At 44.8% G+C, this 15,712-nt stretch overlaps 1 non-coding gene across 1 annotated transcript; it reads left to right on the forward strand.

The window, feature by feature from the left end:
* The first annotated feature begins 5,697 nt into the window (after positions 1 to 5,697).
* On the forward strand, positions 5,698 to 5,817 carry LOC123457830. Its single transcript, XR_006635192.1, has one exon. It is a non-coding gene; the product is annotated as a small nucleolar RNA SNORA8 (small nucleolar RNA).
* The last annotated feature ends 9,895 nt before the right edge of the window (positions 5,818 to 15,712 follow it).

Genomic DNA, 15,712 nt, shown 5'->3' on the forward strand with positions numbered 1-15,712 from the left:
GTGCCAAACACTAGCAAGGGGGAGCTGGTTATAACACCCATAAGCCCGCCCCCAACAATACACTGCCTCCTGGAGGTGTTAATTCCCAACTCTCCATCAGCTGGAAACCTAGCATACAGAACACCTAAGTTTATGGGGGACACCTGAGTCAAACCACCACAGATACAGAAAAAGCATTTGACAAAATCCAACATCCCTTCTTGATAAAAGTCTTACTGAGACTGGGAATAGAAGGAACATATCTCAACATAATAAAGGCTATTTATGACAAACCTACAGCCAACATAATATGAAATGGAGAAAAACTTGAAACTTTTCCACTAAAATCAGGAACAAGACAATGGTGTCCACTGTCCTTACATTTTTTTCTTTTTAATTTGTTTATTGACAACTTTTATACTTACAGACAATAAACCATGATATTTCCCTCCCCTCTCCCATCTTCCCCTTCACAACTCCCCTCTCCAACATATCCTCTTTCTCTGTCTGCTAGTCTCTTTTGTATTTTGATGTCATCATCTTTTTCTCCTATTAGGAGGGTCTTGTGAAGGTATTGCTGGGCACTGCAAGGTCATGGATATCAAAGCTAATTTCTGTCTGGGCAGTTGCTCTGTAAGGAGTGGTATCCTTCCTTTGGCTCTTACTTCTTTCTGCCACTTCTTCAGCAATGGTCCCTGAGCCTTGGAGGGTGTGATAGAGATGTTTCAGTGCTGAGAACTCCTATTTTTCCTATTTTTATTTGATACAATACTGGAAATCATAGCCATAGCAATAAGATAAGAGGCACACATAAAAAGGATGCAAATTGGAAAGGAAGAGATCCAGTTATCATTATTTGCAGATGGCATGATTCTACACATAAAGGACCCTAAAGACTCTACCAACAAACTGTTAGAGCTTCCTATATGCTAACAAAAAAACACACAGAGGATGAAATCAGAGAATCATTCGCATTCCCAATTGCATCAAAAAAAATTAAATAATAAAGTACCTTGGAATAAACCTAATCAAGTAAGTGAAGGATTTCTACAATGAAAAATTTAAAACACTCAAGACAGAGGTTGCAGAAGACACTAGGAAATTGAAAAACATCCCTAGTTCCTGGATTGAAAGAATCAATATTGTGAAAATGGCAATCTTGCCAAAAGCAAGCTACACATTTAATGCAATCCCCATCAAAAATTCCCATGGCCCCAGCACTTGGGAGGCAGAGGTAGGAGGATCACCGAGAGTTCGAGGCCACCCTGAGACTACATAGTTAATTCCAGGTCAGCCTGTACCAGAGTGAGACCCTACCTCGAAAAACCAAAAAAAAAAAAAAAAAAATTCCCATGGCATTCTTCATGGAAATAGAAAAACAATCCATTTGGAAGCACAAAAAAAAAAACAAAACCTTGAATATCTAAAACAATTTTGAGCAACACAAGTAAGGCTGGTGGTATCAGCATACCTGATTTTAACCTGTACTACAGAGCCATAGTGACAAAAACAGCGTGGTACTGGCACAAAAACAGACATGTAGATCAGTGGAACAGAATAGAGGACCCAGACATAAGTCCAGTAGCTACAGCCACCTGGTCTTCAATAAAAATGCCAAAAATTAAAAAAAAAATTGAAAATTTAAATGCCAAAAGTACTCATTAGAGAAAAGACAGCCTCTTCAGCAAATGGTGCTGGGAAAACTGGATATGTGTCTGTAGAAGGATGAAAATAGAAGAGATCTAGCCCCAAAACTTTCCTAATGTAGTATCTGTCTGAAACCAATAAAAAGTTGAGTCATATTCCTCAGAAAGACCCAAGACACAGCAGCAGCAGGGAACTAAGTATGGCTAGTCCTCCTCCCCTGCTTCACACAGGTGTGGTGGTGGTTTGAATGTAAAGTGCCCCAGTACACTCATACATTTGAATACTTAATCTCCAGTTGGTGGCACTATTTGGTAAGGTTGTGAAACCTTTAGGAGGTGGGACCTTGCTAAGGAAGAGTGTCACTAGGAGTGGGCCTGAGGTTTTACAATGCAAGCTCTCTAGGTGTGTTTTCGTTCTGCTTCCTCCATGCTGCTGGGGTAATATGACACCAGCTGGCTGCTCCTGCCATGCTTTTCCTGCCATCATGAAACTTCTCCTCATAATTGTAAGCCAAAATAAACCCATTTCTTCCCTGAGCTGCCCCTGGTTGGGTATTTTGTTCTAACAACAAGAAAACTGATACAGGCATATGTAAGCACCTCCATGCACAGTTGCAGGAACCTTCTCCATTATTGCAGGCCTAATCCAAGTTCTCAGAGTTTTTTTTTAACTTTCCATTGACAATTTCCATAAGTACAGACAATGAACCATGATAATCCTCTCCTACCACCTCCATTTCCCTCTCTCAAATCTGTCCTACACTGAATCCCTTCTTCTTTCTAATTAGTCTCTCTTCTATTTTCTTTTTTTTTTTTTTTCTTTGATCTCTGAGTCCTTCACTATTTCTTAATCCTCTCTGGTCTTTCGTTTGAAGGGTATCTTTTGTTCTTATGCCTTGCCTTCCACCTATGGGTGTATATGCCTCTTCCAGAACCCTTTTTACTCCTGAATATTTCTCCATGAAGGAGAATGAGCCCCTGGCTTAAGTCCTTCAGCTAGCCTCCTTCCTGGATCTTAATTCTCCCTATAATAAACCTCATAATTCATGTTTTCCCTAAATAAACTTAATAATTCATAATTTACCCTTCTCAAGTCCATTTTATCAAGTGTTTGTTAAAATAGGATAAAGGCTCAAAATTTGGGGATCACAGGCCTGGGGTAACCTCTCCTGAACCCCCACATCTTGCATCATTTTGGCTTTTACATTATTTCCACCACCTCTTCTGCAATTGTCTCTGAGCCTTGGAAGGTGTGATAGAGATGTCTCATTTAGTACTGAACACTCCACTGTCACTTCTTCTCAGCACTTTGGTCAGTTTTGAGTCACCCAGTGGTCATTGTTACCTGAAAAGATAAGCTTCTTTAACCAAAAGTAAGAGTAGCATTAATATATGGATATTATTGTAAGTGTTTAGAGAGCAGTTGAGTGAATATAAGATATCCATTTAATCAGCTGGGTGTGGTGGTGCGCGCCTTTAATCCCAGCACTCAGGAGGCAGAGGTAGGAGGATCACCATGAGTTCGAGGCCACCCTGAGACTACATAGTGAATTTCCGGTCAGCCTGGACTAGAGTGAAACCCTACCTCAAAAAAAAAAAAAAAAAAATCCATTTAATCAGATAACAGTAGTAGCTAACACCTCCCCCACCCCAGTTTATGACCTCCCCAGCCACAGGCTTTTGACTAGGTTTTCAATACCAGTAAGAATTCCCTGCTGTGCAGCAGGCCTCCACAATCAAAGAGAGATTAGTTTTTCCCATAACAGACATGCCACCATTACACCAGTTAGCAAATTTGGCCTAGCTGGCCAGCCATAAAACCTGTATGGTCCACTGCTGGTAAAGATCATTGATGACTTCTCTCACCTCAAAAGGCTGCATGCTGCACAGTTCTTCCCAATATTCTGACCTCTAGTCAACTGGGAGGAGGCTTCCAGCTCAGCTCCAGCTTGATTTCTCAGTGACCTGCAGCGCAGCAATGTATAGGAGTCCTCAGCAATGGGGTCTCACTATCTAGGTCTGGTGGGAAACCAGGAGCCTTGGCAGTAGCCTATATAATGCTTTGGGGACATCAGGAGCCTCCCTGGGCAACAACTCACTGGAAGGTATCCCACCCCTGGCCCTGAAATTTTTCTAATAATAATCTATGGCTTCTGGGCATACCATTATCCACCCCCACAGGATAATTCTGCCCAAACTCTGTTTTATTTTGGGGGGGGGGGTTCGAGGTAGGGTCTTACTCTAGCTCAAGCTGACCTGGAATTCACTATGTAGTCCCGGTGTGGCCTCGAACGCACAGCAATCCTCCTACCTCTGCCTCCCAAGTGCTGGGATTAAAGGCATGTGCCACCTCGCCCGGCTTCCAAACTGTTTTTTGGTTTTTTTTAATTTATTAATTTATTTATTTATTTGAGAGTGACAGACACAGAGAGAAAGACAGATAGAGGGAGAGAGAGAGAATGGGCGCGCCAGGGCTTCCAGCCTCTGCAAACGAACTCCAGACGCGTGCGCCCCCTGGTGCATCTGGCTAACGTGGGACCTGGGGAACCAAGCCTCGAACCAGGGTCCTTAGGCTTCACAGGCAAGCGCTTAACCGCTAAGCCATCTCTCCAGCCCAAACTCTGTTTTTTTTAACTATATATTATTAGCTAGCAAAGAAGTAGTTTCCATATGGCTTTTTTCATAACATCTTAAATTTTGATTAATCCTCCTTCCACCCCTAGTTTCTTCCATATCTTCTGTTGATCCCCACCAAGTTCTCAGATATTCTTGTGTACTCTTTGTAGCTTGGATCTTACCAACCCTCCAAATTCTGTTTCCCCTTATCACTTCTTAAAAGTTCACTTTCCAAAAAAATTTTTAAAAATTTTTTAAAGTTCACTCTCTAGGACTGAAGATATGGCTTAGCAGTTAAGGCACTCATCTGTGAAGCCTAAGGACCCAGGCTCAATTTCCCAGTACCCACATAAGCCAGATACACAGGGTGGTATGTCTGGAGTTCGTTTGCAGTGGTTGGAGGCCCTGGCTCACCCATTTTCTCTTTTTTTTTTTTTTTTAATTTTTTATTTATTTATTTGAGAGCGACAGACACACAGAGAAAGACAGATAGAGGGAGAGAGAGAGAATGGGCACGCCAGGGCTTCCAGCCTCTGCAAACGAACTCCAGACGCATGCGCCCCCTTGTGCATCTGGCTAACGTGGGACCTGGGGAACCGAGCCTCGAACCGGGGTCCTTAGGCTTCATAGGCAAGCGCTTAACCGCTAAGCCATCTCTCCAGCCCCATTTTCTCTATCTACCTATCTGCCTCTTTCTCTTAAACAAATAAATAATAAATAAATACATTTTTAAAACTTCACGTTCTGCTTTTCAAGGTCAACTATACTCTTGGATCTGTCAATCCACCTGTTGCTCTTCTGTTCAAAGGACCAAGCAGGGGCTGGAGAGGTGGCTTAGTAGTTAAGATACATGCCTGTGAAGCCTCATGTTTGACTCTCCAGATCCCACATAAGTCAGATGCACAGTGATACAAGCATGCAAGGTCACACATGCATGCAAGGGGTGAACACATCTGGAGCTCAATTGCAGTGGCTGGGGACCCTGGCATACCAATTCTCTCTCTCCCTCTCTCTCTCATTTTAAAAAAAGACACCGCACACCTTTAATCCCAGCACTTGGGAGGCAGAGGTAGGAGGATTGCCATGAGTTTGAGGCCCCCTGGAGACAACACGGTGAGTTCCAGGTTAGCCTGAGCTAGAGCAAGACCCTACCTCAAAAAAAAATGTGTGTGTGTGTGTGTGTGTGTGTGTGTGTTTTAAAAAGACAGTCTGGGGCTGGAGAGATGGCTTACCAGTTAAAGAGATTGCCTGCAAAGCCAAACTTAGGTTCAGTTTTATAGGACCCACATAAGCCAGATGCATAAGGGGGCACATGCATCTGGAGTTCATTTGCAATGGCTGGAAGCCCTGGTATGCCCATTCTCTCTCTCCCCCCTCTCTCTCTCTCACAAATAAACAAATAAATAAATATTTAAAGAAAGACAGTCTGTTGCACTTGCCTCAAAAAAAAAAAAATTGCACTGCAATTTATTCCTGCTGATATGTTCAAAGGACAGTGCAATAGAAATTCAATATCTGGCATTTCTGGTTTTCTTGGCTTTGCACAGTTAAACTTGGTATTTCTTTTCTTTCCTTTTCTTTTTTTTAGGGTCTCACGCTGACCTGGAATTCACTATGTAGTCTCAGGGTGGCCTCGAACTCATTGCAAACCTTCAACTTCTGCCTCCTGAGTGCTAGGATTAGAGGCGTGTACCACTACCCTCGGTTAAACCTGGTATTTCCTTTTTTGTTGCTGTTGTTCATTTTTTATTTATTTATTTGAGAGTGACAGACAGAGAGAGAAAGAGGCAGATAGAGAGGAGAGAGAGAGAGAATGGGCACACCAGGGCCTCCAGCCACTGCAAACAAATTCCAGACACGTGCGCCCCCTTGTGCATCTGGCTAACATGGGTCCTGGGGAATCGAGCCTCGAACCGGGGTCCTTAGGCTTCACAGGCAAGCGCTTAACCACTAAGCCATCTCTCCAGCCCTAAACCTGGTATTTCTATTGATACAATTTTATAGCTTGTTACACTAGAGTTCAGGTTGATAAGCATGATTTACAATTTTTTCTAGGGTGCCAGCAATTAAGAAGCAGACAAATCACCTATCTTACATTGGATCCTAAAGTAACTTGCTTCAAGGAATTAGATGTCAGAGATCTCAGCAACATTGTCATTCAATCAGAGAGAAGCTCGGAAAGTTGTGGCAAGTGTAGTCCAGTTGCACAGCAGGATCAGTTCTTGCAGGGACTACCTTAAGCTTCAGCAAAACTAAGGTGACCTCAATGGACAACGAAAAAAACACATGGAAAATCCCTTAAATAAAAATTTATTGGTTTTCCACAAATTAAGAAACACATTCACAGCTTGTTGGAAATCAGCATATATTTCTGGTTTGAAGTTTTGCTAGCATTTTCTGTGGAAGGAGGGAATAAAAGTTAAATTTAGTTCTAAAAAAAACAGAAAAAAAAAAATAAGCAGGGGCTGCAGAAATTGCTCAGCAGTTAAGGAACTTGCCTGCAAAGCAATGGCTAATGCCTCTGGTTCAATTCTCCAGTACCCACGTAAAGCCAGATGCACAGTGGGGCATGCAGCATGTATCTGGAGTTCATTTGTAGTGGTTGGACGCACCCATTCATAGTCTCTCTCTCTCTCTCTCTCTCTCTCCTTGCAAATCAATAAATATATTTTGTTCTTAAAAGGAGAGAAAGAGTGCCAGAGGAATGGCTTAGCAGTTAAGGCATTTGCCTGCAAAGCCAAAAGACCCAGGTTTGACACCCCAGGACCCACATTAGCCAGATGCACAAGGGGCACATGTGTCTGGAGTTTGTCTGCAGTAGCTGGAGGCCCTGGCACACCCATTTTCGCTCTCTCTCTCTCTCTCTCTCTCTCTCTCTCTCTCTCTGTCAAATAAGTAAATAATAAAATATTTAAAAAGAAAATTCACTTAAAAGGAGAGAAACAGGCAAACAGAGGTAGATAATAGAAAGAGAGAGAGAGACAGAGAGGGTGCACCAGGGCCTGTAGCCACTGCAAATGAACTCCAGACGCATGTGACACATTGTTCAGGCTTACAGGTCCTAGGAAATCGAGCCTGGGTCTTTTGGCTTTGCTGACAAGCGTCTTAGCCACTAAGCCATCTATCTCTCCTGTCAAGTAATTTTTTTTTTTAAGGGGGAGGCTGGAGAGATGGTTTAGCTGTTAAGGAGTTTGCCTATGAAGCCTAAGGACCTAGGTTCAATTACTCAGTACCTACATACGTCAGATACACAAGGTGGCACATGTGTCTGGAGTTTGTTTGCAGTGGCTAAGGCCCTGGCATGCCCACTCTCTCCCCTCCCCCCACACCTCAGTAATTTTTTTTCTTAATTTTTTAAAAAGGAACAGGCAGTTTGATTTTGTGGGGGATAAGGGCATCATGCATGACATAGCACACATGTGGAAGTTAGAGGACAATCTTGAGGTGTTGGTCCTCTCCTTCCACCTTTTTTTAAAAATTCACTTTGTAATCTCAGGGTAGCCTTAAACTCATTATGATCCTCCTACCTCTGCCTCCTAAGTGCTGGGATCAAAGGCGTGCACCACCACGCCCAGCTTCTTATTTTTCAAGACAGGTTGTCTCTTGTTGATGTCCTTCGTTTTTTGCCACTGAAAATACCAGTCTAAAATGTTGCATATTTTCTCTCATAATTTGGCTTCTAAACTGTACTAGTGAAAGGAGAGTGTAAAAGGAAGTGAGAATTGTGACTGTGGATGTGTAACTAGAATGAGACCAAGAAGAAAAGGGACCAGGAAGGGAGGAGAGGAGGGGCTACCAGACAAACCAGTACAGGAAGAGAATATTGGGGTGGGAGGCAGGTATAGAGCTCAGGAAAAGGGAGGGTTGGGAGGAGAATTACACAAAACCAAAGACTAAAGCAGTTAGCACAATAGGAAACTTCATCCTGGAAACCAGTACATGAGGTAGAACCCTCAATTAAAGGAGGTTGAGGGACCAGACCAAAATGCCCAGTAGAAGGTGGAGAAGGTTTAATCTTTAAACCATGGGCTTTGTATTGTGGATCCCAGGGCCAGATCTGTTTTAACCCCTGCACTGAGCAGTTGGCCAGGGTGATCTGTATGACTCCCAAAAACAGTGCAGGTCATTGCCAGGCACTTGGTTACCAGACAGAACTAAAAGGTAAGACTCTATTGATGAAAACACCACAGGCTGCCATCTCAGAATATGAAAAGGAAAGCCAGTATTTATTTGAGAGAGAGAAGCAGAGTGAGAGAGAGAGAGAGTGCACAGGCACGCCAGGGCCTCCAGCCACTGCAAATGAACTCCGTCTGCACGCGCCACCTTTGTGCAACTGCTTATGTGGGTACTGAGGAATCAAACCTGGATCCTTAGGTTTCACAGGCAAGCGCCTTAACCACTAAGCCATCTCTCCATCCTGCATCTCCCCTTTAACCAAAGCTGTCCTCACCCTTGGTGGGAAAATCTGTTTTATCGTACAGATGTCAGAGACTGCAGGGGAGATCCAAGATCCATCAACACAAGAAAAGACAGCCGAATGCTCGCAACAAGGCGTCCCACCTCTGCTGCGTTTACAGGGGTCCAGGAGGAACTGCAGAGGAAGCAGCGACATGAACACTGCTCCCAGTACAAGTCCAACACCTCCACCTTGTAAAAGAGCACCACCACTATGGTGAACCAAAACACAGACAGCAGAAACACAGACCACCGAGAAGTCAACACCAACCATAACACGACTGCCAAGGCTCAGGTTCTAGTGTAAAAGACTGTAAGAGTCACAACGAAAGTAGAAACATCCCGAGGCAAAGCTCCTCCCCAGAGACAGAGGCCTGAAAAACCCCTCAGCGAACACCATTAACCCTACTGAGGAGGGCCCGCAGGGAGATGGAGGCCAGGGAAGGGGACACACTACATACAGCCTATGTTGAAAAATTAATTGAATGGTGGCTATTGCAGTCCGGTTCACATTGCTGGTAGAAATCACCCAACCAAGAGCAGCTTCTGGGAAAAAGAGATTTATTTTGGCTTACAGGCTCGAAGGGAAGCTCCACGATGGCAGGGGAAAACGATGGCATGAGCAGAGGGTGGACATCACCCCCTGGCCAACATAAGGTGGACCACAGCAACAGGAGGGTGTGCCAAACTTTGGCCTGGGGAAACTGGCTATAAGCCCATAAGCCCGCCCCCAACAATACACTCCTCCAGGAGGCATTAATTCCCAAATATCCATCAGCTGGGAACCTAGCATTCAGAACACCTAAGTTTATGGGGGACACCTGAATCAAACCACCACAGTGGCCTATGTCTTTAATCCCAGCACTTGGGAGACAGAGGTAGGAGGATTGCTATGGGTTGGAGGCCAGCCTGAGACCACATAGTGAATTCCAGGTCAACATGGGCCAGAGTGAGATCCTACCTCAAAAAAAAAAAAAAAAAATTAATTAGGGCTGGAGAGGTAGCTTAACAGTTAAGGTGTTTGCCTGCAAGGATCCTGGTTCAATTCTCCAGGACCCATGTAAGCCAGATGCACAAGAGGAGCATGAATCTGGAGTTCGTTTGCAGTGGCTGGAAGCCCTGGTGCACCCATTCTCTCCCTCTCTTTCTCTGCCTCTCTCTCTCTCAAATAAATAAACAAATATATAATTTTTTTAATTAATTAAGCCAGACTGGTGGCCCACATCTTTAATCCCAGCACTTGGGAGGCAGAGGTAAGAGGATTACTATGAGTTCGAGGCCACCCTGAAACTATGTAGTGAATTCCAGGTCAGCCTGGACCAGAGTGAGACCCTACCTGGAAAAACAAACAACAAAACACACACGCGCACACGCACACACACACACACACACACACACACATACACACACGACAGAAAGAAAATACCAGTCTAGCTAGCTCACAGACTTTGGGATTCTCCTGGCTCCACCTCCTGTTGCCATGGGTACACTGAGGCTACAGATGCATGTGCTACTTTGCATTCAGGTTTATATGGTTGCTAGGGATTGAATTCCAGGTGTCAGGCTTGCAAAACAAAAATCTTTAATTGCTGAGTCATCTCCCTAGCCCAAGTTCAGATTTCTTGTCATCCAAAGCAAAAAAAATTGAATGAGAGGGCTGGAGAGATGGTTTAGCGGTTAAGCGCTTGCCTGTGAAGCCTAAGGACCCCAGTTCGAGGCTCGGTTCCCCAGGTCCCACATTAGCCAGATGCACAAGGGGGCGCACGCGTCTGGAGTTCGTTTGCAGTGGCTGGAAGCCCTGGTGTGCCCATTCTCTCTCTCTCTCTCTCCCTCTATCTGTCTTTCTCTCTATGTCTGTCACTCTCAAATAAATTAATTAATTAAAAAATTGAATGAGAGAGCATCTTTTATTTTCTTATAAATGGAGAGTCAGTAGTAATCTCCTTACCATTTTTTTTTTGTTTGTTTTAATAACTGACAACATTAGATACACAGTTAACCCATTCCTCAGGACAATTCCAAATATGTATGTATGGGGATGCGAGGAATGATCCATTGTTCTTCCCTTGGGCACTGTAGATGCATGGGTATGGGGCACTAGAAAGCCTATTTCATAAACAATGTCAAAGGAGATGGGGCTGTGATGATGTGCTTGCCACATTAAGTGTGAAGATCTGGGTTTGGATCCCCAGAACCCACATGAAAGTCGAGCTCTGGCGCAGGAGTCTGTAGACCCAGGGTGCCTGCACTAAGAAGGCAGGCAGACAGGAGAGTCTCCCTAAAGCCTGGGGGCCAGTTAACCTGACAAATGCAACAGAACTTGCTTCAAACAACTTGGAAGGTGAAGTCCATACCCAAAGTTGTCCTCTGACTTCCACATGCACCCCACAGCACACACACACACACACACACACACACACACACACAGACATATGAGAAGAGGGTACAGTTAGGGTGACTAGACCTGAGGAAGTAAGAAAAAGACAGGAAAGTCTACACTCGCTAGAAATCAAAGATGATCTGACTTCTTATCTCTTAGTTCCCTACACCTGTTTTTCCACAAACAACCTGGGCCCTTCCTGGGAGGGAGGGCTTTCATAGGATTTAAACATTGTGGTTGGTCAAGTTCAACCCCTGGAACTTGGTGCCAGGGCTACCCTCTTCCTGAGACAGGCCCTCCCCCTCACCAACCAGCTGTCCCTCTGGTTCGCCTGAGCCCGAAGACAGCCCACCGCTGTAAGGTTATAAACACCTTTGTACGGGGAGGGCAGGCTCTCCGCCCACTTGGGAATTTCCAGCTCTGGGTGAGTTTTTACCTGGGCTGGGCCTGGGCTGAGCTAGGGGAGGGTCCCCCGGCCCTTACTCGCCACATGGGTTCTTTACCCCCTCCAGTTCCCCACATGGCAGGAGCTCCTTGAACTTTCTTTTCTCTCTTTTCTTTCCGTGGTTTTCCCAGGCCCTCCACGTGGGATCTCTAGCCACGTGGATACCTTTCCTTAGCTCTGTACTTCCCTCAATAAATATAATAATGTAATACTTCTCCTTCTTAGCCTTTTTTATTCAATGCTTTGATTAAAACTAGAAACAAACCTAGAGTTTGGGGTTCAAGGGCTTTCCTGGACTCCGAGCACCCCATTACACAAACACACAGACAGAGAGGAAGAGAAACGCAGACAAGACATTTCTCACTTGGGCAATAATGTCAAAGCCTGTGCCTGTCCTGAGAGAATATCTCATTGGGATAATAGTCAGTTAACATGCATAACCCAATGTGAAGCAGGACCTTCTGGAATGTTAAGCAAATGAAATGGCTCATGAGCCAGCAGGGACTGCTTAAGCAAGGAGCATAATTTCAATAAAGACATTTCACCCCAGGCCACATGGCTGTATCTGGTAAGCACAACAAACCAGGCGGCCATCTGAGAAGGACAAGTCCCAGCTTGCCCCTGGGAAGAACTCGTACGTGACCTAGGACCTCAGAGAGATGCTTCAGAAGTCTGAATGCGATGCAAAAGATAAACACAGCAAGAAAACACAGTGCTGGTCACAGGTTAAAATAAAATCCCAGCTCATCTGCTCCTATTATTGTCTTCTGAGTTCAAAATACTGAGCAAGGGCTGGAGAGAAGACTCAGCAGTTGAAGGCCCTGGCTTACAAAATGCTGAGCAATAAATAGCAGCTTCTCTCGGAACCTGTGTTGGTTGGGACTCTTGTTGACAAGTGGTTATACTTGAACTCTAGCTAATTTAAGTATAAAGGGGATGTACAAAGGTGCTCATCACCAGAGCTCTGTATGGACAGAGGTGGAACTATTCTCGAGACAGTGGAAACCGGGGGCACGGATGTCATCAGGATCCTCACCTTGTCTTGCTTGACGGGCATGTCTGCTGTGCACAGGATGCTTTTGCAAGGTAGCCCCTTGCCACTGGGAGGTCATCTCATTAACTTCCTGCCGAAGATGAAAAGAGGGTTCTACTGCCCAACGCCAACGCTGAATGGCTGGTTGGAGTCATTTCCCTCCCGCCCCGCTGGTCAGATGACTTTAGCACAGAGAGGCAAGAGTGACTATGAGTGGCTTAGACTGAGTCTTCCAATCACTCCTATACAGCAGATAACAGCCACTCGTTCACCGCTTGACTTCCTATTGTCACTCCCATTTGTCTTCTCTTTTGCTCCTTTTCTTCCCCTGAGGCCAATCTCAGAGCATCTGTTATTTATCATGGCCTCTATTGACTTAGCAGTGCAGGGGTGCCTTAGACAGCAATTCTGCATCTCTAAAACCTACAGTTATGTACTCCTAGACTTCCACTGCTGCTAGTGATGAAACAATTCTCTATACTCAAGGCACAGCAGCACAGAGAAATGTTGGATCCCCAGTATTTTCAGATGCACATGAAGAGAACACACTGGTAAAATCCAATGACAGCCTTAACGTTCCATAAGCCCCATTGGTGCAGTCAGCCTTGAGTTCCTGTTAGAAAACACCCGACCAAGACCAGCTTGTGGGAGGGAAGGGTTTATTTTGTTTTTTTTTATTATTATGTTTATTGACAACTTCCATAATGATAGACAATAAACCATGGTAAACTCCACTCCCCATCATACCCCTTCCCCCTCTCAATCAGTCTCTTTTATTTTGATGTCATCATCTTTTCCTCCTATTATGATGGTCTTGTGTAGGTGGTGTTAGGCACTGTGAGGTCAGGGATATCCAGGCCACTTTGTGTCTGGAAGAGCACATTATAAGGAGTCCTACCCTTCCTTTGGCTCTTACATTCTTTCTGATACCTCTTCTGCAATGGACCTTGAGCCTTGGAAGGTGTGATAGAGGTATTTCAGTGCTAAGCACTCCTCTGTCACTTGTCAGCACTATGGTGCCTTCTGAGCCATCCCAAGGTCACTTCCATCTGAAAAGAGAAGTTTCTCTATCCAAAAGTGAGAGTAGCATTAACACATGGCTACAAACATTAACAGAAGTACTTACCAGCAGTTTATAGTGTATATATTTAATAAGTATTTAATAAACATAGTGTATATATTTAATAAGATACCAACAGACATTATACCCCTAGGGCTCATGATTTCCACCATCATAGGTTTTCATTTTCAAGCATGTATTCCCTCTCATGGAATGGGCCTCCAGTCCAATTAGAGAGTGGTTGGTTTCCCCCAAAACAGACATGCCACTATTGCACCTGTTGGCTTATTTGGCCTGGCTGGCCAAATTTAAGTCTTACAATGTCCACTGTTGTTTATCTCCACTGGTAATTTCTCTCTCTACCATGTAACTACATGTAGCATGGCTTTTTCCAGCTTTCTGTCAGCTGGTCTACACAAAGGAGGTTTTCAACTCAGTCCATCAGTATTTCTCAGTGATCTTGCAGCCCAAATACGTGGAGTCTTCAGCATTTCTATTTCTAGTGGGAAACCAAGAGCCTAGGCAATAGCCTGTAATGTTTTGGGGACATGAGGGGCCTCCCTGGCCAACAACTCACTGGAAAGTATTGGGAAGGGTTTATTTTGGCTTACAGGCTTGAGGAGAAGCTCCATAATGGCAGGGCGAAATGATGGCATGAGCAGAGGGTGGACATCACCTCCTGGACAACATCAAGTGGACAATAGCACCAGGAGAGCGTGCCAAACAATGGCAAGGGAAAGCTGGATATAAAACCCATAAGCCCACCCCCAATAATACACTGCCTCCAGGAGGCTTCAATTTCCAAATTGCCACCAGCTGGGGACCTAGCATTCAGAACATATAAGTTTATGGGGGACACCTGCATCAAACCACTACACCCATGCAGCTGTTCCTCTACATGACAAGCACACTGAAGTAGACCTGAGGCCAAGAGATTGCTTCCATTCAATGACCAGTTTCTAGAATGCCTGTGGATTTCATCACAACAGTGACTATGGATTTTGTTCTCATCACATTCCTGTGACTTCTCGCCTATCTTACATCCTTGTGATTCTTGTCTTTCTCTTCCTGAGCTTCTTTCCAAAATATCCTTACCCTACTCCCCACAGTGTCCTATGGGTGTCTTCACAGTTATATTCCATGCAAGAGTTGTTAAAACTAAATCCCAGTGTTTTTGTTTTGTTTTGTTTTGTTTTGTTTTGTTTTGTTTTGTTTTGTTTTCAAGGTAAGGTTTCACTCTGTCCCAGGCTGACCTGGAATTCACTATGTAGTCTCAGGGTGGCCTCAAACTCACAGCAATCCTCCTACCTTGGCCTCCCTAGTGCTGGGATTAAAGGCGTGCACCACCATACCCAGCTAATTCCCAGTCTTCTTTGGCACAGTGCAGTGATTCTAATAAAACCTATAGCAGGGTTGGGAGCTGGCTTGGTTGGTAAATCACTTACTGCACAGCTTTGATGGCCAGAAGTGCAGGTCCTAAGAACCTGTGTAAAGCCAGATGTGTAGCGCTGGCATCTGTAATCCCAGTGCCCCTCCAGTGAGAAGGGAGGCGGAGACAGAAGAATGCGGAAGCTCACAGGTCAGCTACCTGACCCCAGGATACTTCCAGGTAAGATGGCAGCATACTAGCCACACCAAAGCAGCCTTATGAAGGAAATAAACAAAAGGACAGCAAAATACACTTTTCTGCTGAAAAGTAAAGGTGCATAAGTTTTTGTCAATCACAGCAGAGAAGCAGGAGAGACCAAGATCCTCCAGAAAGGAGGAAACTGGCCAGAATCCCACCAAAACTCCAGCAGCCCTGATTTGCAAGCCTGCCCAGCATGCCAGCAGCACACAACAGCAAGAGCAGAAACAAGGTGAGAGGATCTTCCACTCCCATCGGCCTCCTCGCAAAGGGAAGAAACCTAAAAGGAAAGACAGCAGAGACCAGCTCAGCAGCTGCTGAAGGAGATACAAACATGACCAGCCAACAGCCAAACTGCTCTGGTATGACTCAAGGCACTCTGCAAAGTCTCCCATCCCCCAGCCACTAGGACCATGAAAGTCCAGAGAACCCACTCACCCCCGGCCACCAGGCAATGAGAGAGATCAAGGT

The sequence above is a fragment of the Jaculus jaculus genome, chromosome 1 (genome assembly GCF_020740685.1).
Source record: "Jaculus jaculus isolate mJacJac1 chromosome 1, mJacJac1.mat.Y.cur, whole genome shotgun sequence".
Lineage (NCBI taxonomy): Eukaryota > Metazoa > Chordata > Mammalia > Rodentia > Dipodidae > Jaculus > Jaculus jaculus.